We start from the raw sequence: 18714 nt of genomic DNA, 5'->3' as shown, positions 1-18714 counted from the left end.
GGTTTTAAACTAGGGTTAGGGTTGCAAAGTAGGGGTTTAAACTAGGGTTAAGGTTGCAAAGTAGTGGTTTAAACTAGGGTTAGGGTTTAAAAGTAGGGGTTTAAACTAGGGTTAGGGTTTCAAAGTAGGGGTTTAAAATAGGGTTAGGGTTTTAAAGTAGGGGTTTAAACTAGGGTTAGGGTTTCAAAGTAGGGGTTTAAACTAGGGTTAGGGTTTCAATGTAGGGGTTTAAACTAGGTTTAGGGTTTCAAAGTAGGGTTTTAAACTAGGGTTAGGGTTTCAAAGTAGGGGTTTAAACTAGGGTTAGGGTTTCAAATTAGGGTTAGGGTTTCAAAGTAGGGTTTTAAACTAGGGTTAGGGTTTTAAAGTAGGGTTTTAAACTAGGGTTAGGTTTTCAAAGTAGGGGTTTAACCTAGGGTTAGGGTTCTAAAGTAGGGGTTTAAACTAGGGTTAGGGTTACAAAGTAGGGTTTTAAACTAGGGTTAGGTTTTCAAAGTAGGGGTTTAACCTAGGGTTAGGGTTCTAAAGTAGGGATTTAAACTAGGGTTAGGGTTTCAAAGTAGGGGTTTAAACTAGGGTAAGGGTTTCAAAATAGGGGTTTAAACTCGGGTTAGGGTTTCAAAGTAGGGTTTTAAACTAGGGTTAGGGTTTCAAAGTAGGGGTTTAAACTAGGGTTAGGGTTTCAAACTATCGTTAGGGTTTCAAAGTAGGGTTTTAAACTAGGGTTAGGGTTGCAAAGTAGGGGTTTAAACTAGGGTTAAGGTTGCAAAGTAGTGGTTTAAACTAGGGTTAGGGTTTAAAAGTAGGGGTTTAAACTAGGGTTAGGGTTTCAAAGTAGGGGTTTAAAATAGGGTTAGGGTTTTAAAGTAGGGGTTTAAACTAGGGTTAGGGTTTCAAAGTAGGGGTTTAAACTAGGGTTAGGGTTTCAATGTAGGGGTTTAAACTAGGTTAAGGGTTTCAAAGTAGGGTTTTAAACTAGGGTTAGGGTTTCAAAGTAGGGGTTTAAACTAGGGTTAGGGTTTCAAATTAGGGTTAGGGTTTCAAAGTAGGGTTTTAAACTAGGGTTAGGGTTTCAAAGTAGGGTTTTAAACTAGGGTTAGGTTTTCAAAGTAGGGGTTTAACCTAGGGTTAGGGTTTCAAAGTAGGGGTTTAAACTAGGGTTAGGGTTTCAAACTAGGGTTAGGGTTTCAAAGAAGGGGTTTAAACTAGGGATAAGGTTTCAGTTAGGGGTTTAAACTAGGCTTAGGGTTTCAAAGTAGGGATTTAAACTAGGGTAAGGGTTTCAAAGTAGGGGTTTAAACTCGGGTTAGGGTTTCAAAGTAGGGTTTTAAACTAGGGTTAGGGTTTCAAAGTAGGGGTTTAAACTAGGGTTAGGGTTTCAAACTATCGTTAGGGTTTCAAAGTAGGGTTTTAAACTAGGGTTAGGGTTGCAAAGTAGGGGTTTAAACTAGGGTTAAGGTTGCAAAGTAGTGGTTTAAACTAGGGTTAGGGTTTAAAAGTAGGGGTTTAAACTAGGGTTAGGGTTTCAAAGTAGGGGTTTAAAATAGGGTTAGGGTTTTAAAGTAGGGGTTTAAACTAGGGTTAGGGTTTCAAAGTAGGGGTTTAAACTAGGGTTAGGGTTTCAATGTAGGGGTTTAAACTAGGTTAAGGGTTTCAAAGTAGGGTTTTAAACTAGGGTTAGGGTTTCAAAGTAGGGGTTTAAACTAGGGTTAGGGTTTCAAATTAGGGTTAGGGTTTCAAAGTAGGGTTTTAAACTAGGGTTAGGGTTTCAAAGTAGGGTTTTAAACTAGGGTTAGGTTTTCAAAGTAGGGGTTTAACCTAGGGTTAGGGTTTCAAAGTAGGGGTTTAAACTAGGGTTAGGGTTTCAAACTAGGGTTAGGGTTTCAAAGAAGGGGTTTAAACTAGGGATAAGGTTTCAGTTAGGGGTTTAAACTAGGCTTAGGGTTTCAAAGTAGGGATTTAAACTAGGGTAAGGGTTTCAAAGTAGGGGTTTAAACTAGGGTTAGGGTTTCAAAGTAGGGGTTTAAACTAGGGTTAGGGTTTCAAAGTAGGGTTTTAAACTAGGGTTAGGGTTTAAAAGTAGGGATTTAAACTAAGGATAGGGTTTCAAAGTCGGGGTTTAAACTAGGGTTAGGGTTTCAAAATAGAGGTTTAAACTCGGGTTAGGGTTTCAAAGTAGGGTTTTAAACTAGGGTTAGGGTTTCTAAGTAGGGGTTTAAACTAGGGTAAGGGTTTCAAACTAGGGTTAGGGTTTCAAAGTAGGGGTTTAAACTAGGGTTAGGGTTTTAAAGTAGGGTTTTAAACTAGGGTTAGGGTTTCAAAGTAGGGGTTTAAAATAGGGTTAAGGTTTTAAAGTAGGGTTTTAAACTAGGGTTCGGGTTTCAAAGTAGGGTTTTATACTAGGGTTAGGGTTTCAAAGTAGGGGTTTAAACTAGGGTTAGGGTTTAAAAGTAGGGGTTTAAACTTGGGTTAAGGTTTTAATGTAGGGGTTTAAACAAGGGTTAGGGTTTCAAAGTAGGGTTTTAAACAAGGGTTAGGGTTTCAAAGTAGGGGTTTAAACTAAGGTTAGGGTTTTAAAGTAGGGTTTTAAACTAGGGTTAGGGTTTCAAAGTAGGGGTTTAAACTAGGGTTAAAGTTTCAAAGGAGGATTTTAACTAGGGTTAGGGTTTCAAAGTAGGGGTTTAAAATAGGGTTATGGTTTTAAAGTAGGGTTTTAAACTAGGGTTAGGGTTTCAAAGTAGGGTTTTAAACTAGGGTTAGGGTTTCAAAGTAGGGGTTTAAACTAGGGTTAGGGTTTCAAAGTAGGGGTTTAAACTAGGGTTAAAGTTTCAAAGGAGGGTTTTAACTAGGGTTAGGGTTTCAAAGTAGGGGTTTAAACTAGGGTTAGGGTTTCAAAGTAGGGGTTTAAACTAGGGTAAGGGTTTCAAAGAAGGGTTTTAAACTAGGGTTAGGGTTTCAAAGTAGGGTTTTAAACTAGGGTTAGGGTTTCAAAGTAGGGGTTTAAACTAGGGTTAGGGTTTCAAAGTAGGGGTTTAAACTAGGGTTAGGGTTTCAATGTAGGGTTTTAAACTAGGGTTAGGGTTTCAAAGTAGGGGTTTAAACTTGGGTTAGGGTTGCAAAGTAGTGGTTTAAACTAGGGTTAGGGTTTCAAAGTAGGGGTTTAAACTAGGGTTAGAGTTTCAAAGTAGGGTTTTAAACTAGGGTTAGGGTTTCAAAGTCGGGTTTTAAACTAGGGTTAGGGTTTCAAAGTAGGGTTTCAAACTAGAGTTAGGGTTTCAAAGTAGGGGTTTAAACTAGGGTTAGGGTTTCAAAGTAGGGGTTTAAACTAGGGTTAGGGTTTCAAAGTAGGTGTTTAAACTAGGGTTAGGGTTTCAAACTAGGGTTATGGTTTTAAAGTAGGGTTTTAAACTAGGGTTAGGGTTTCAAAGTAGTGATTTAAACTCAGATTAGGGTTTCAAAGTAGGGGTCTAAACTAGGGTTAGGGTTTCAAACTAGGGTTAGGGTTTCAAACTAGGGTTAGGGTTTCAAAGTAGGGTTTTAAACTAGGGTTAGGGTTTCAAAGTAGGGGTTTAAACTAGGGTTAGGGTTTCAAAGTAGGGTTTTAAACTAGGGTTAGGGTTTCAAAGTAGGGATTTAAACTAAGGATAGGGTTTCAAAGTAGGGGTTTAAACTAGGGTTAGGGTTTCAAAATAGAGGTTTAAACTCGGGTTAGGGTTTCAAAGTAGGGTTTTAAACTAGGGTTAGGGTTTCAAACTAGGGGTTTTAACTAGGGTTAGGGTTTCAAACTAGGGTTAGGGTTTCAAAGAAGGGGTTTAAACTAGGGTTAGGGTTTTAAAGTAGGGTTTTAAACTAGGGTTAGGGTTTCAAAGTAGGGGTTTAAAATAGGGTTAGGGATTTAAAGTAGGGTTTTAAACTAGGGTTAGGGTTTCAAAGAAGGGTTTTAAACTAGGGTTAGGGTTTCAAAGTAGGGGTTTAAACTAGGGTTAGGGTTTAAAAAAAGGGGTTTACACTTGGGTTATGGTTTTAATGTAGGGGTTTAAACAAGGGTTAGGGTTTCAAAGTAGGGTTTTAAACTAGGGTTAGGGTTTCAAAGTAGGGGTTTAAAATAGGGTTAGGGATTTAAAGTAGGGTTTTAAACTAGGGTTAGGGTTTCAAAGTAGGGTTTTAAACTAGGGTTAGGGTTTCAAAGTAGGGGTTTAAGCTAGGGTTAGGGTTTAAAAGTAGGGGTTTACACTTGGGTTATGGTTTTAATGTAGGGGTTTAAACAAGGGTTAGGGTTTCAAAGTAGGGTTTTAAACAAGGGTTAGGGTTTCAAAGTAGGGGTTTAAACTAAGGTTAGGGTTTTAAAGTAGGGTTTTAAACTAGGGTTAGGGTTTCAAAGTAGGGTTTGAAACTAGGGTTAGGGTTTCAAAGTAGGGGTTTAAACTAGGGTTAGGGTTTAAAAGTAGGGGTTTAAACTTGGGTTAAGGTTTTAATGTAGGGGTTTAAACAAGGGTTAGGGTTTCAAAGTAGGGTTTTAAACAAGGGTTAGGGTTTCAAAGTAGGGGTTTAAACTAAGGTTAGGGTTTCAAAGTAGGGGTTTAAACTAGGGTTAGGGTTTTAAAGTAGGGGTTTAACCTAGGGTTAGGGTTCTAAAGTAGGGGTTTAAACTAGGGTTAGGGTTTCAATGTAGGGGTTTAAACTAGGGTTAGGGTTGCAAAGTAGTGGTTTAAACTAGGGTTAGGGTTTAAAACTAGGGGTTTAAACTAGGGTTAGGGTTTCAAGTAGGGGTTTAAAATAGGGTTAGGGTTTTAAAGTAGGGGTTTAAACTAGGGTTAGGGTTTCAAAGTAGGGTTTAAAACTAAGGTTAGGGTTTCAAAGTAGGGGTTTAAACTAGGGTTAGGGTTTCAAACTAGGGTTAAGGTTTCAAAGTAGGGGTTTAAACTAGGGTTAGGGTTTTAAAGTAGGGTTTTAAACTAGGGTTAGGGTTTCAAAGTAGGGGTTTAAAATAGGGTTAGGGTTTTAAAGTAGGGTTTTAAACTAGGGTTAGTGTTTCAAAGTAGGGTTTTAAACTAGGGTTAGGGTTTCAAAGTAGGGGTTTAAACTAGGGTTAGGGTTTAAAAGTAGGGGTTTACACTTGGGTTAAGGTTTTAATGTAGGGGTTTAAACAAGGGTTAGGGTTTCAAAGTAGGGTTTTAAACAAGGGTTAGGGTTTCAAAGTAGGGGTTTAAACTAAGGTTAGGGTTTTAAAGTAGGGTTTTAAACTAGGGTTAGGGTTTCAAAGTAGGGGTTTAAAATAGGGTTAGGGTTTTAAAGTAGGTTTTTAAACTAGGGTTAGGTTTTCAAAGTAGGGGTTTAAACTAGGGTTAGGGTTTCAAAGTAGGGGTTTAAACTAGGGTTAGGGTTTCAAAGTAGGGGTTTAAACTAGGGTTAAAGTTTCAAAGGAGGGTTTTAACTAGGGTTAGGGTTTCAAAGTAGGGGTTTAAACTAGGGTTAGGGTTTTAAAGTAGGGTTTTAAACTAGGGTTAGGGTTTCAAAGTAGGGATTTAAACTAAGGATAGGGTTTCAAAGTAGGGGTTAAACTAGGGTTAGGGTTTCAAAATAGAGGTTTAAACTCGGGTTAGGGTTTCAAAGTAGGGTTTTAAACTAGGGTTAGGGTTTCAAAGTAGGGGTTTAAACTAGGGTTAGGGTTTCAAACTAGGGTTAGGGTTTCAAAGTAGGGGTTTAAACTAGGGTTAGGGTTTTAAAGTAGGGTTTTAAACTAGGGTTAGGGTTTCAAAGTAGCGGTTTAAAATAGGGTTAGGGTTTTAAAGTAGGGTTTTAAACTAGGGTTAGGGTTTCAAACTATGGTTAGGGTTTCAAAGTAGGGTTTTAAACTAGGGTTAGGGTTTCAAAGTAGGGGTTTAAACTAGGGTAAGGGTTTCAAAGAAGGGTTTTAAACTAGGGTTAGGGTTTCAAAGTAGGCGTTTAAACTAGGGTTAGGGTTTCAATGTAGGGTTTTAAACTAGGGTTAGGGTTTCAAAGTAGGGGTTTAAACTTGGGTTAGGGTTGCAAAGTAGTGGTTTAAACTAGGGTTAGGGTTTCAAAGTAGGGGTTTAAACTAGGGTTAGAGTTTCAAAGTAGGGTTTTAAACTAGGGTTAGGGTTTCAAAGTAGGGTTTTAAACTAGGGTTAGAGTTTCAAAGTAGGGTTTTAAAATAGGGTTAGGGTTTTAAAGTAGGGTTTTAAACTAGGGTTAGGGTTTCAAAGTAGGGTTTCAAACAAGGGTTAGGGTTTCAAAGTAGGGTTTCAAACTAGAGTTAGGGTTTCAAAGTAGGGGTTTAAACTAGGGTTAGGGTTTCAAACTAGGGTTAGGGTTTTAAAGTAGGGTTTTAAACTAGGGTTAGGGTTTCAAAGTAGGGGTTTAAAATAGGGTTAGGGATTTAAAGTAGGGTTTTAAACTAGGGTTAGGGTTTCAAAGAAGGGTTTTAAACTAGGGTTAGGGTTTCAAAGTAGGGGTTTAAACTAGGGTTAGGGTTTAAAAAAAGGGGTTTACACTTGGGTTATGGTTTTAATGTAGGGGTTTAAACAAGGGTTAGGGTTTCAAAGTAGGGTTTTAAACTAGGGTTAGGGTTTCAAAGTAGGGGTTTAAAATAGGGTTAGGGATTTAAAGTAGGGTTTTAAACTAGGGTTAGGGTTTCAAAGTAGGGTTTTAAACTAGGGTTAGGGTTTCAAAGTAGGGGTTTAAGCTAGGGTTAGGGTTTAAAAGTAGGGGTTTACACTTGGGTTATGGTTTTAATGTAGGGGTTTAAACAAGGGTTAGGGTTTCAAAGTAGGGTTTTAAACAAGGGTTAGGGTTTCAAAGTAGGGGTTTAAACTAAGGTTAGGGTTTTAAAGTAGGGTTTTAAACTAGGGTTAGGGTTTCAAAGTAGGGTTTGAAACTAGGGTTAGGGTTTCAAAGTAGGGGTTTAAACTAGGGTTAGGGTTTAAAAGTAGGGGTTTAAACTTGGGTTAAGGTTTTAATGTAGGGGTTTAAACAAGGGTTAGGGTTTCAAAGTAGGGTTTTAAACAAGGGTTAGGGTTTCAAAGTAGGGGTTTAAACTAAGGTTAGGGTTTCAAAGTAGGGGTTTAAACTAGGGTTAGGGTTTTAAAGTAGGGGTTTAACCTAGGGTTAGGGTTCTAAAGTAGGGGTTTAAACTAGGGTTAGGGTTTCAATGTAGGGGTTTAAACTAGGGTTAGGGTTGCAAAGTAGTGGTTTAAACTAGGGTTAGGGTTTAAAACTAGGGTTTTAAACTAGGGTTAGGGTTTCAAAGTAGGGGTTTAAACTAGGGTTAGGGTTTAAAAGTAGGGGTTTAAACTTGGGTTAAGGTTTTAATGTAGGGGTTTAAACAAGGGTTAGGGTTTCAAAGTAGGGTTTTAAACAAGGGTTAGGGTTTCAAAGTAGGGGTTTAAACTAAGGTTAGGGTTTTAAAGTAGGGTTTTAAACTAGGGTTAGGGTTTCAAAGTAGGGGTTTAAACTAGGGTTAAAGTTTCAAAGGAGGATTTTAACTAGGGTTAGGGTTTCAAAGTAGGGGTTTAAAATAGGGTTATGGTTTTAAAGTAGGGTTTTAAACTAGGGTTAGGGTTTCAAAGTAGGGTTTTAAACTAGGGTTAGGGTTTCAAAGTAGGGGTTTAAACTAGGGTTAGGGTTTCAAAGTAGGGGTTTAAACTAGGGTTAAAGTTTCAAAGGAGGGTTTTAACTAGGGTTAGGGTTTCAAAGTAGGGGTTTAAACTAGGGTTAGGGTTTCAAAGTAGGGGTTTAAACTAGGGTAAGGGTTTCAAAGAAGGGTTTTAAACTAGGGTTAGGGTTTCAAAGTAGGGTTTTAAACTAGGGTTAGGGTTTCAAAGTAGGGGTTTAAACTAGGGTTAGGGTTTCAAAGTAGGGGTTTAAACTAGGGTTAGGGTTTCAATGTAGGGTTTTAAACTAGGGTTAGGGTTTCAAAGTAGGGGTTTAAACTTGGGTTAGGGTTGCAAAGTAGTGGTTTAAACTAGGGTTAGGGTTTCAAAGTAGGGGTTTAAACTAGGGTTAGAGTTTCAAAGTAGGGTTTTAAACTAGGGTTAGGGTTTCAAAGTCGGGTTTTAAACTAGGGTTAGGGTTTCAAAGTAGGGTTTCAAACTAGAGTTAGGGTTTCAAAGTAGGGGTTTAAACTAGGGTTAGGGTTTCAAAGTAGGGGTTTAAACTAGGGTTAGGGTTTCAAAGTAGGTGTTTAAACTAGGGTTAGGGTTTCAAACTAGGGTTATGGTTTTAAAGTAGGGTTTTAAACTAGGGTTAGGGTTTCAAAGTAGTGATTTAAACTCAGATTAGGGTTTCAAAGTAGGGGTCTAAACTAGGGTTAGGGTTTCAAACTAGGGTTAGGGTTTCAAACTAGGGTTAGGGTTTCAAAGTAGGGTTTTAAACTAGGGTTAGGGTTTCAAAGTAGGGGTTTAAACTAGGGTTAGGGTTTCAAAGTAGGGTTTTAAACTAGGGTTAGGGTTTCAAAGTAGGGATTTAAACTAAGGATAGGGTTTCAAAGTAGGGGTTTAAACTAGGGTTAGGGTTTCAAAATAGAGGTTTAAACTCGGGTTAGGGTTTCAAAGTAGGGTTTTAAACTAGGGTTAGGGTTTCAAACTAGGGGTTTTAACTAGGGTTAGGGTTTCAAACTAGGGTTAGGGTTTCAAAGAAGGGGTTTAAACTAGGGTTAGGGTTTTAAAGTAGGGTTTTAAACTAGGGTTAGGGTTTCAAAGTAGGGGTTTAAAATAGGGTTAGGGATTTAAAGTAGGGTTTTAAACTAGGGTTAGGGTTTCAAAGAAGGGTTTTAAACTAGGGTTAGGGTTTCAAAGTAGGGGTTTAAACTAGGGTTAGGGTTTAAAAAAAGGGGTTTACACTTGGGTTATGGTTTTAATGTAGGGGTTTAAACAAGGGTTAGGGTTTCAAAGTAGGGTTTTAAACTAGGGTTAGGGTTTCAAAGTAGGGGTTTAAAATAGGGTTAGGGATTTAAAGTAGGGTTTTAAACTAGGGTTAGGGTTTCAAAGTAGGGTTTTAAACTAGGGTTAGGGTTTCAAAGTAGGGGTTTAAGCTAGGGTTAGGGTTTAAAAGTAGGGGTTTACACTTGGGTTATGGTTTTAATGTAGGGGTTTAAACAAGGGTTAGGGTTTCAAAGTAGGGTTTTAAACAAGGGTTAGGGTTTCAAAGTAGGGGTTTAAACTAAGGTTAGGGTTTTAAAGTAGGGTTTTAAACTAGGGTTAGGGTTTCAAAGTAGGGTTTGAAACTAGGGTTAGGGTTTCAAAGTAGGGGTTTAAACTAGGGTTAGGGTTTAAAAGTAGGGGTTTAAACTTGGGTTAAGGTTTTAATGTAGGGGTTTAAACAAGGGTTAGGGTTTCAAAGTAGGGTTTTAAACAAGGGTTAGGGTTTCAAAGTAGGGGTTTAAACTAAGGTTAGGGTTTCAAAGTAGGGGTTTAAACTAGGGTTAGGGTTTTAAAGTAGGGGTTTAACCTAGGGTTAGGGTTCTAAAGTAGGGGTTTAAACTAGGGTTAGGGTTTCAATGTAGGGGTTTAAACTAGGGTTAGGGTTGCAAAGTAGTGGTTTAAACTAGGGTTAGGGTTTAAAACTAGGGGTTTAAACTAGGGTTAGGGTTTCAAGTAGGGGTTTAAAATAGGGTTAGGGTTTTAAAGTAGGGGTTTAAACTAGGGTTAGGGTTTCAAAGTAGGGTTTAAAACTAAGGTTAGGGTTTCAAAGTAGGGGTTTAAACTAGGGTTAGGGTTTCAAACTAGGGTTAAGGTTTCAAAGTAGGGGTTTAAACTAGGGTTAGGGTTTTAAAGTAGGGTTTTAAACTAGGGTTAGGGTTTCAAAGTAGGGGTTTAAAATAGGGTTAGGGTTTTAAAGTAGGGTTTTAAACTAGGGTTAGTGTTTCAAAGTAGGGTTTTAAACTAGGGTTAGGGTTTCAAAGTAGGGGTTTAAACTAGGGTTAGGGTTTAAAAGTAGGGGTTTACACTTGGGTTAAGGTTTTAATGTAGGGGTTTAAACAAGGGTTAGGGTTTCAAAGTAGGGTTTTAAACAAGGGTTAGGGTTTCAAAGTAGGGGTTTAAACTAAGGTTAGGGTTTTAAAGTAGGGTTTTAAACTAGGGTTAGGGTTTCAAAGTAGGGGTTTAAAATAGGGTTAGGGTTTTAAAGTAGGTTTTTAAACTAGGGTTAGGTTTTCAAAGTAGGGGTTTAAACTAGGGTTAGGGTTTCAAAGTAGGGGTTTAAACTAGGGTTAGGGTTTCAAAGTAGGGGTTTAAACTAGGGTTAAAGTTTCAAAGGAGGGTTTTAACTAGGGTTAGGGTTTCAAAGTAGGGGTTTAAACTAGGGTTAGGGTTTTAAAGTAGGGTTTTAAACTAGGGTTAGGGTTTCAAAGTAGGGATTTAAACTAAGGATAGGGTTTCAAAGTAGGGGTTAAACTAGGGTTAGGGTTTCAAAATAGAGGTTTAAACTCGGGTTAGGGTTTCAAAGTAGGGTTTTAAACTAGGGTTAGGGTTTCAAAGTAGGGGTTTAAACTAGGGTTAGGGTTTCAAACTAGGGTTAGGGTTTCAAAGTAGGGGTTTAAACTAGGGTTAGGGTTTTAAAGTAGGGTTTTAAACTAGGGTTAGGGTTTCAAAGTAGCGGTTTAAAATAGGGTTAGGGTTTTAAAGTAGGGTTTTAAACTAGGGTTAGGGTTTCAAACTATGGTTAGGGTTTCAAAGTAGGGTTTTAAACTAGGGTTAGGGTTTCAAAGTAGGGGTTTAAACTAGGGTAAGGGTTTCAAAGAAGGGTTTTAAACTAGGGTTAGGGTTTCAAAGTAGGCGTTTAAACTAGGGTTAGGGTTTCAATGTAGGGTTTTAAACTAGGGTTAGGGTTTCAAAGTAGGGGTTTAAACTTGGGTTAGGGTTGCAAAGTAGTGGTTTAAACTAGGGTTAGGGTTTCAAAGTAGGGGTTTAAACTAGGGTTAGAGTTTCAAAGTAGGGTTTTAAACTAGGGTTAGGGTTTCAAAGTAGGGTTTTAAACTAGGGTTAGAGTTTCAAAGTAGGGTTTTAAAATAGGGTTAGGGTTTTAAAGTAGGGTTTTAAACTAGGGTTAGGGTTTCAAAGTAGGGTTTCAAACAAGGGTTAGGGTTTCAAAGTAGGGTTTCAAACTAGAGTTAGGGTTTCAAAGTAGGGGTTTAAACTAGGGTTAGGGTTTCAAACTAGGGTTAGGGTTTTAAAGTAGGGTTTTAAACTAGGGTTAGGGTTTCAAAGTAGGGGTTTAAAATAGGGTTAGGGATTTAAAGTAGGGTTTTAAACTAGGGTTAGGGTTTCAAAGAAGGGTTTTAAACTAGGGTTAGGGTTTCAAAGTAGGGGTTTAAACTAGGGTTAGGGTTTAAAAAAAGGGGTTTACACTTGGGTTATGGTTTTAATGTAGGGGTTTAAACAAGGGTTAGGGTTTCAAAGTAGGGTTTTAAACTAGGGTTAGGGTTTCAAAGTAGGGGTTTAAAATAGGGTTAGGGATTTAAAGTAGGGTTTTAAACTAGGGTTAGGGTTTCAAAGTAGGGTTTTAAACTAGGGTTAGGGTTTCAAAGTAGGGGTTTAAGCTAGGGTTAGGGTTTAAAAGTAGGGGTTTACACTTGGGTTATGGTTTTAATGTAGGGGTTTAAACAAGGGTTAGGGTTTCAAAGTAGGGTTTTAAACAAGGGTTAGGGTTTCAAAGTAGGGGTTTAAACTAAGGTTAGGGTTTTAAAGTAGGGTTTTAAACTAGGGTTAGGGTTTCAAAGTAGGGTTTGAAACTAGGGTTAGGGTTTCAAAGTAGGGGTTTAAACTAGGGTTAGGGTTTAAAAGTAGGGGTTTAAACTTGGGTTAAGGTTTTAATGTAGGGGTTTAAACAAGGGTTAGGGTTTCAAAGTAGGGTTTTAAACAAGGGTTAGGGTTTCAAAGTAGGGGTTTAAACTAAGGTTAGGGTTTCAAAGTAGGGGTTTAAACTAGGGTTAGGGTTTTAAAGTAGGGGTTTAACCTAGGGTTAGGGTTCTAAAGTAGGGGTTTAAACTAGGGTTAGGGTTTCAATGTAGGGGTTTAAACTAGGGTTAGGGTTGCAAAGTAGTGGTTTAAACTAGGGTTAGGGTTTAAAACTAGGGGTTTAAACTAGGGTTAGGGTTTCAAGTAGGGGTTTAAAATAGGGTTAGGGTTTTAAAGTAGGGGTTTAAACTAGGGTTAGGGTTTCAAAGTAGGGTTTAAAACTAAGGTTAGGGTTTCAAAGTAGGGGTTTAAACTAGGGTTAGGGTTTCAAACTAGGGTTAAGGTTTCAAAGTAGGGGTTTAAACTAGGGTTAGGGTTTTAAAGTAGGGTTTTAAACTAGGGTTAGGGTTTCAAAGTAGGGGTTTAAAATAGGGTTAGGGTTTTAAAGTAGGGTTTTAAACTAGGGTTAGTGTTTCAAAGTAGGGTTTTAAACTAGGGTTAGGGTTTCAAAGTAGGGGTTTAAACTAGGGTTAGGGTTTAAAAGTAGGGGTTTACACTTGGGTTAAGGTTTTAATGTAGGGGTTTAAACAAGGGTTAGGGTTTCAAAGTAGGGTTTTAAACAAGGGTTAGGGTTTCAAAGTAGGGGTTTAAACTAAGGTTAGGGTTTTAAAGTAGGGTTTTAAACTAGGGTTAGGGTTTCAAAGTAGGGGTTTAAAATAGGGTTAGGGTTTTAAAGTAGGTTTTTAAACTAGGGTTAGGTTTTCAAAGTAGGGGTTTAAACTAGGGTTAGGGTTTCAAAGTAGGGGTTTAAACTAGGGTTAGGGTTTCAAAGTAGGGGTTTAAACTAGGGTTAAAGTTTCAAAGGAGGGTTTTAACTAGGGTTAGGGTTTCAAAGTAGGGGTTTAAACTAGGGTTAGGGTTTTAAAGTAGGGTTTTAAACTAGGGTTAGGGTTTCAAAGTAGGGATTTAAACTAAGGATAGGGTTTCAAAGTAGGGGTTAAACTAGGGTTAGGGTTTCAAAATAGAGGTTTAAACTCGGGTTAGGGTTTCAAAGTAGGGTTTTAAACTAGGGTTAGGGTTTCAAAGTAGGGGTTTAAACTAGGGTTAGGGTTTCAAACTAGGGTTAGGGTTTCAAAGTAGGGGTTTAAACTAGGGTTAGGGTTTTAAAGTAGGGTTTTAAACTAGGGTTAGGGTTTCAAAGTAGCGGTTTAAAATAGGGTTAGGGTTTTAAAGTAGGGTTTTAAACTAGGGTTAGGGTTTCAAACTATGGTTAGGGTTTCAAAGTAGGGTTTTAAACTAGGGTTAGGGTTTCAAAGTAGGGGTTTAAACTAGGGTAAGGGTTTCAAAGAAGGGTTTTAAACTAGGGTTAGGGTTTCAAAGTAGGCGTTTAAACTAGGGTTAGGGTTTCAATGTAGGGTTTTAAACTAGGGTTAGGGTTTCAAAGTAGGGGTTTAAACTTGGGTTAGGGTTGCAAAGTAGTGGTTTAAACTAGGGTTAGGGTTTCAAAGTAGGGGTTTAAACTAGGGTTAGAGTTTCAAAGTAGGGTTTTAAACTAGGGTTAGGGTTTCAAAGTAGGGTTTTAAACTAGGGTTAGAGTTTCAAAGTAGGGTTTTAAAATAGGGTTAGGGTTTTAAAGTAGGGTTTTAAACTAGGGTTAGGGTTTCAAAGTAGGGTTTCAAACAAGGGTTAGGGTTTCAAAGTAGGGTTTCAAACTAGAGTTAGGGTTTCAAAGTAGGGGTTTAAACTAGGGTTAGGGTTTCAAACTAGGGTTATGGTTTTAAAGTAGGGTTTTAAACTAGGGTTAGGGTTTCAAAGTAGTGATTTAAACTCGGATAAGGGTTTCAAAGTAGGGGTTTAAACTAGGGTTAGGGTTTCAAACTAGGGTTAGGGTTTCAAAGTAGGGTTTTAAACTAGGGTTAGGGTTTCAAAGTAGGGGTTTAAACTAGGGTTAGGGTTTCAAAGTAGGGTTTTAAACTAGGGTTAGGGTTTCAAAGTAGGGTTTTAAACTAGGGTTAGGGTTTCAAAGTAGGGGTTTAACCTAGGGTTAGGGTTCTAAAGTAGGGGTTTAAACTAGGGTTAGAGTTTCAAAGTAGGGTTTTAAAATAGGGTTAGGGTTTCAAAGTAGGGTTTTAAACTAGGGTTAGTGTTTCAAAGTAGGGGTTTAAACTATAGTTAGGGTTTCAAACTAGGGTTAGGGTTTCAAAGTAGGGTTTTAAACTAGGGTTAGGGTTTCAAAGTAGGGGTTTATACTAGGGTTAGGGTTGCAAAGTAGTGGTTTAAACTAGGGTTAGGGTTTAAAAGTAGGGGTTTAAACTAGGGTTAGGGTTTCAAAGTAGGGGTTTAAAATAGGGTTAGGGTTTTAAAGTAGGGGTTTAAACTAGGGTTAGGGTTTCAAAGTAGGGGTTTGAACTAGGGTTAGGGTTTCAATGTAGGGGTTTAAACTAGGGTTAGGGTTTCAAAGTAGGGTTTTAAACTAGGGTTAGGGTTTCAAAGTAGGGTTTTAAACTCGGGTTAGGGTTTGAAAGTAGGGTTTTAAACTAGGGTAAGGTTTTCAAAGTAGGGTTTTAAACTAGGGTTAGGGTTTCAAAGTAGGGTTTTAAACTAGGGTTAGAGTTTCAAAGTAGGGGTTTAAACTAGGGATAAGGTTTCAATTAGGGGTTTAAACTAGGGTTAGGGTTTCAAAGTAGGGGTTTAAATTAGTGTTAGGGTTGCAAAGTAGGAGTTTAAATTAGGGTTAGGGTTGCAAAGTAGTAGTTTAAACTAGGGTTAGGGTTTCAAAGTAGGGGTTTAAACTAGGGTTAGGGTTTATAAGTAGGGGTTAAAACTAGGGTTAGGGTTTCAAAGTAGGGGTTTAAACTAGGGTTAGGGTTTCAAAGTAGTGATTTAAACTAGGGTTAGGGTTTCAAAGTAGGGGTTTAAACTGGGGTTAGGGTTTCAAAGAAGGGTTTTAAACTAGGGTTAGGGTTTCAAAGTAGGCGTTTAAACTAGGGTTAGGGTTTCAATGTAGGGTTTTAAACTAGGGTTAGGGTTTCAAAGTAGGGGTTTAAACTTGGGTTAGGGTTGCAAAGTAGTGGTTTAAACTAGGGTTAGGGTTTCAAAGTAGGGGTTTAAACTAGGGTTAGAGTTTCAAAGTAGGGTTTTAAACTAGGGTTAGGGTTTCAAAGTAGGGTTTTAAACTAGGGTTAGAGTTTCAAAGTAGGGTTTTAAAATAGGGTTAGGGTTTTAAAGTAGGGTTTTAAACTAATGTTAGGGTTTCAAAGTAGGGTTTCAAACAAGGGTTAGGGTTTCAAAGTAGGGTTTCAAACTAGAGTTAGGGTTTCAAAGTAGGGGTTTAAACTAGGGTTAGGGTTTCAAACTAGGGTTATGGTTTTAAAGTAGGGTTTTAAACTAGGGTTAGGGTTTCAAAGTAGTGATTTAAACTCGGATAAGGGTTTCAAAGTAGGGGTTTAAACTAGGGTTAGGGTTTCAAACTAGGGTTAGGGTTTCAAAGTAGGGTTTTAAACTAGGGTTAGGGTTTCAAAGTAGGGGTTTAAACTAGGGTTAGGGTTTCAAAGTAGGGTTTTAAACTAGGGTTAGGGTTTCAAAGTAGGGTTTTAAACTAGGGTTAGGGTTTCAAAGTAGGGGTTTAACCTAGGGTTAGGGTTCTAAAGTAGGGGTTTAAACTAGGGTTAGAGTTTCAAAGTAGGGTTTTAAAATAGGGTTAGGGTTTCAAAGTAGGGTTTTAAACTAGGGTTAGTGTTTCAAAGTAGGGGTTTAAACTATAGTTAGGGTTTCAAACTAGGGTTAGGGTTTCAAAGTAGGGTTTTAAACTAGGGTTAGGGTTTCAAAGTAGGGGTTTATACTAGGGTTAGGGTTGCAAAGTAGTGGTTTAAACTAGGGTTAGGGTTTAAAAGTAGGGGTTTAAACTAGGGTTAGGGTTTCAAAGTAGGGGTTTAAAATAGGGTTAGGGTTTTAAAGTAGGGGTTTAAACTAGGGTTAGGGTTTCAAAGTAGGGGTTTGAACTAGGGTTAGGGTTTCAATGTAGGGGTTTAAACTAGGGTTAGGGTTTCAAAGTAGGGTTTTAAATTTAGGGTTAGGGTTTCAAAGTAGGGTTTTAAACTCGGGTTAGGGTTTGAAAGTAGGGTTTTAAACTAGGGTAAGGTTTTCAAAGTAGGGTTTTAAACTAGGGTTAGGGTTTCAAAGTAGGGTTTTAAACTAGGGTTAGAGTTTCAAAGTAGGGGTTTAAACTAGGGATAAGGTTTCAATTAGGGGTTTAAACTAGGGTTAGGGTTTCAAAGTAGGGGTTTAAATTAGTGTTAGGGTTGCAAAGTAGGAGTTTAAATTAGGGTTAGGGTTGCAAAGTAGTAGTTTAAACTAGGGTTAGGGTTTCAAAGTAGGGGTTTAAACTAGGGTAAGGGTTTATAAGTAGGGGTTAAAACTAGGGTTAGGGTTTCAAAGTAGGGGTTTAAACTAGGGTTAGGGTTTCAAAGTAGTGATTTAAACTAGGGTTAGGGTTTCAAAGTAGGGGTTTAAACTGGGGTTAGGGTTTCAAAGTAGGGGTTTAAACTAGGGTTAGAGTTTCAAAGTAGGGTTTTATACTAGGGTTAGGGTTTCAAAGTAGGGTTTTAAACTAGGGTTAGGGTTTCAAAGTAGGGGTTTAAACTAGGGTTAGGGTTTCAAACTAGGGTTAGGGTTTCAAATTAGGGTTTTAAACTAGGGTTAGGGTTGCAAAGTATTGATTTAAACTAGGGTTAAGGTTGCAAAGTAGTGGTTTAAACTAGGGTTAGGGTTTAAAAGTACGGGTTTAAACTAGGGTTAGGGTTTCAAAGTAGGGGTTTAAAATAGGGTTAGGGTTTTAAAGTAGGGGTTTAAACTAGGGTTAGGGTTTCAAAGTAGGGGTTTAAACTAGGGTTAGGGTTTCAATGTAGGGGTTTAAACTAGGGTTAGGGTTTCAAAGTAGGGTTTTAAACTAGGGTTAGGGTTTGAAAGTAGGGTTTTAAACTAGGGTAAGGTTTTCAAAGTAGGGTTTTAAACTAGGGTTAGGGTTTCAAAGTAGGGTTTTAAACTAGGGTTAGAGTTTCAAAGTAGGGGTTTAAACTAAGGTTAAAGTTTCAAAGGAGGGTTTTAAACTAGGTTTAGGGTTTCAAAGTAGGGGTTTAAACTAGGATTAGGGTTTTAAAGTAGGGGTTTAAACTAGGGTTAGGGTTTCAAACTAGGGTTAAGTTTTCAAATTAGGGTTTTAAACTAGGGTTAGGGTTTAAAAGTAGGGGTTTAAACTAGGGTTAGGGTTTCAAAGTAGGATTTTAAACTAGGGTTAGGGTTTCAAAGTAGGGGTTTAAACTAGGGTTAGGGTTTCAAAGTAGGGGTTTAAACTAGGGTTAGGGTTTCAAAGTAGGGGTTTAAACTAGGGTTAGGGTTTCAAAGTAGGGGTTTAAACTAGGGTTAGGGTTTCAAACTAGGGTTAGGGTTTCAAAGTAGGGTTTTAAACTAAGTTAAGGTTTCAAAATAGGGGTTTAAACTAGGGTTAGAGTTTCAAAAGTAGGGGTTTAAACTAGGGATAAGGTTTCAATTAGGGGTTTAATCTAGGGTTAGGGTTTCAAAGTAGGGGTTTAAATTAGGGTTAGGGTTGCAAAGTAGGAGTTTAAATTAGGGTTAGGGTTGCAAAATAGTGGTTTAAACTAGGGTTAGGGTTTCAAAGTAGGGGTTTAAACTAGGGTTAGGGTTTCAAAGTAGGGGTTTAAACTAGGGTTAGGGTTTCAAAGTAGTGATTTAAACTAGAGTTAGGTTTTCAAAGTAGGGTTTTATACTAGGGTTAGGGTTTCAAAGTAGGGTTTTATACTAGGGTTAGGGTTTCAAAGTAGGGTTTTAAACTAGGGTTAGGGTTTCAAAGTAGGATTTTAAACTAGGGTTAGGGTTTCAAAGTAGGGGTTTAAACTAGGGTTAGGGTTTCAAAGTAGGGGTTTAAACTAGGGTAAGGGTTTCAAAGTAGGGGTTTAAACTAGGGTTAGGGTTTCAAAGTAGGGGTTTAAACTAGGGTTAGGGTTTCAAAGTAGGGGTTGAAACTAGGGTTAGGGTTTCAAACTAGGGTTAGGGTTTCAAAGTAGGGTTTTAAACTAAGTTAAGGTTTCAAAATAGGGGTTTAAACTAGGGTTAGAGTTTCAAAAGTAGGGGTTTAAACTAGGGATAAGGTTTCAATTAGGTGTTTAAACTAGGGTTAGGGTTTCAAAGTAGGGGTTTAAATTAGGGTTAGGGTTGCAAAGTAGGAGTTTAAATTAGGGTTAGGGTTGCAAAATAGTGGTTTAAACTAGGGTTAGGGTTTCAAAGTAGGGGTTTAAACTAGGGTTAGGGTTTCAAAGTAGGGGTTTAAACTAGGGTTAGGGTTTCAAAGTAGTGATTTAAACTAGAGTTAGGTTTTCAAAGTAGGGTTTTATACTAGGGTTAGTGTTTCAAAGTAGGGTTTTAAACTAGGGTTAGGGTTTCAAAGTAGGGGTTTAAACTAGGGTTAGGGTTTCAAAGTAGGGTTTTAAACTAGGGTTAGGGTTTCAATGTAGGGGTTTAAACTAGGTTTAGGGTTTCAAAGTAGGGTTTTAAACTAGGGTTAGGGTTTCAAAGTAGGGGTTTAAACTAGGGTTAGGGTTTCAAATTAGGGTTAGGGTTTCAAAGTAGGGTTTTAAACTAAGTTAGGGTTTCAAAATAGGGGTTTAAACTAGGGTTAGGGTTTCAAAAGTAGGGGTTTAAACTAGGGATAAGGTTTCAATTAGGGGTTTAAACTAGGGTTAGGGTTTCAAAGTAGGGTTTTAAACTAGGGTTAGGGTTGCAA

The sequence above is a fragment of the Leptonotus elevatus genome, chromosome 1, assembly GCF_054856555.1.
Source record: "Leptonotus elevatus isolate MCC_2025b chromosome 1, RoL_Lele_1.0, whole genome shotgun sequence".
Classification (NCBI taxonomy): Eukaryota; Metazoa; Chordata; class Actinopteri; order Syngnathiformes; family Syngnathidae; genus Leptonotus; species Leptonotus elevatus.
This window is presented reverse-complemented; position numbering follows the sequence as displayed.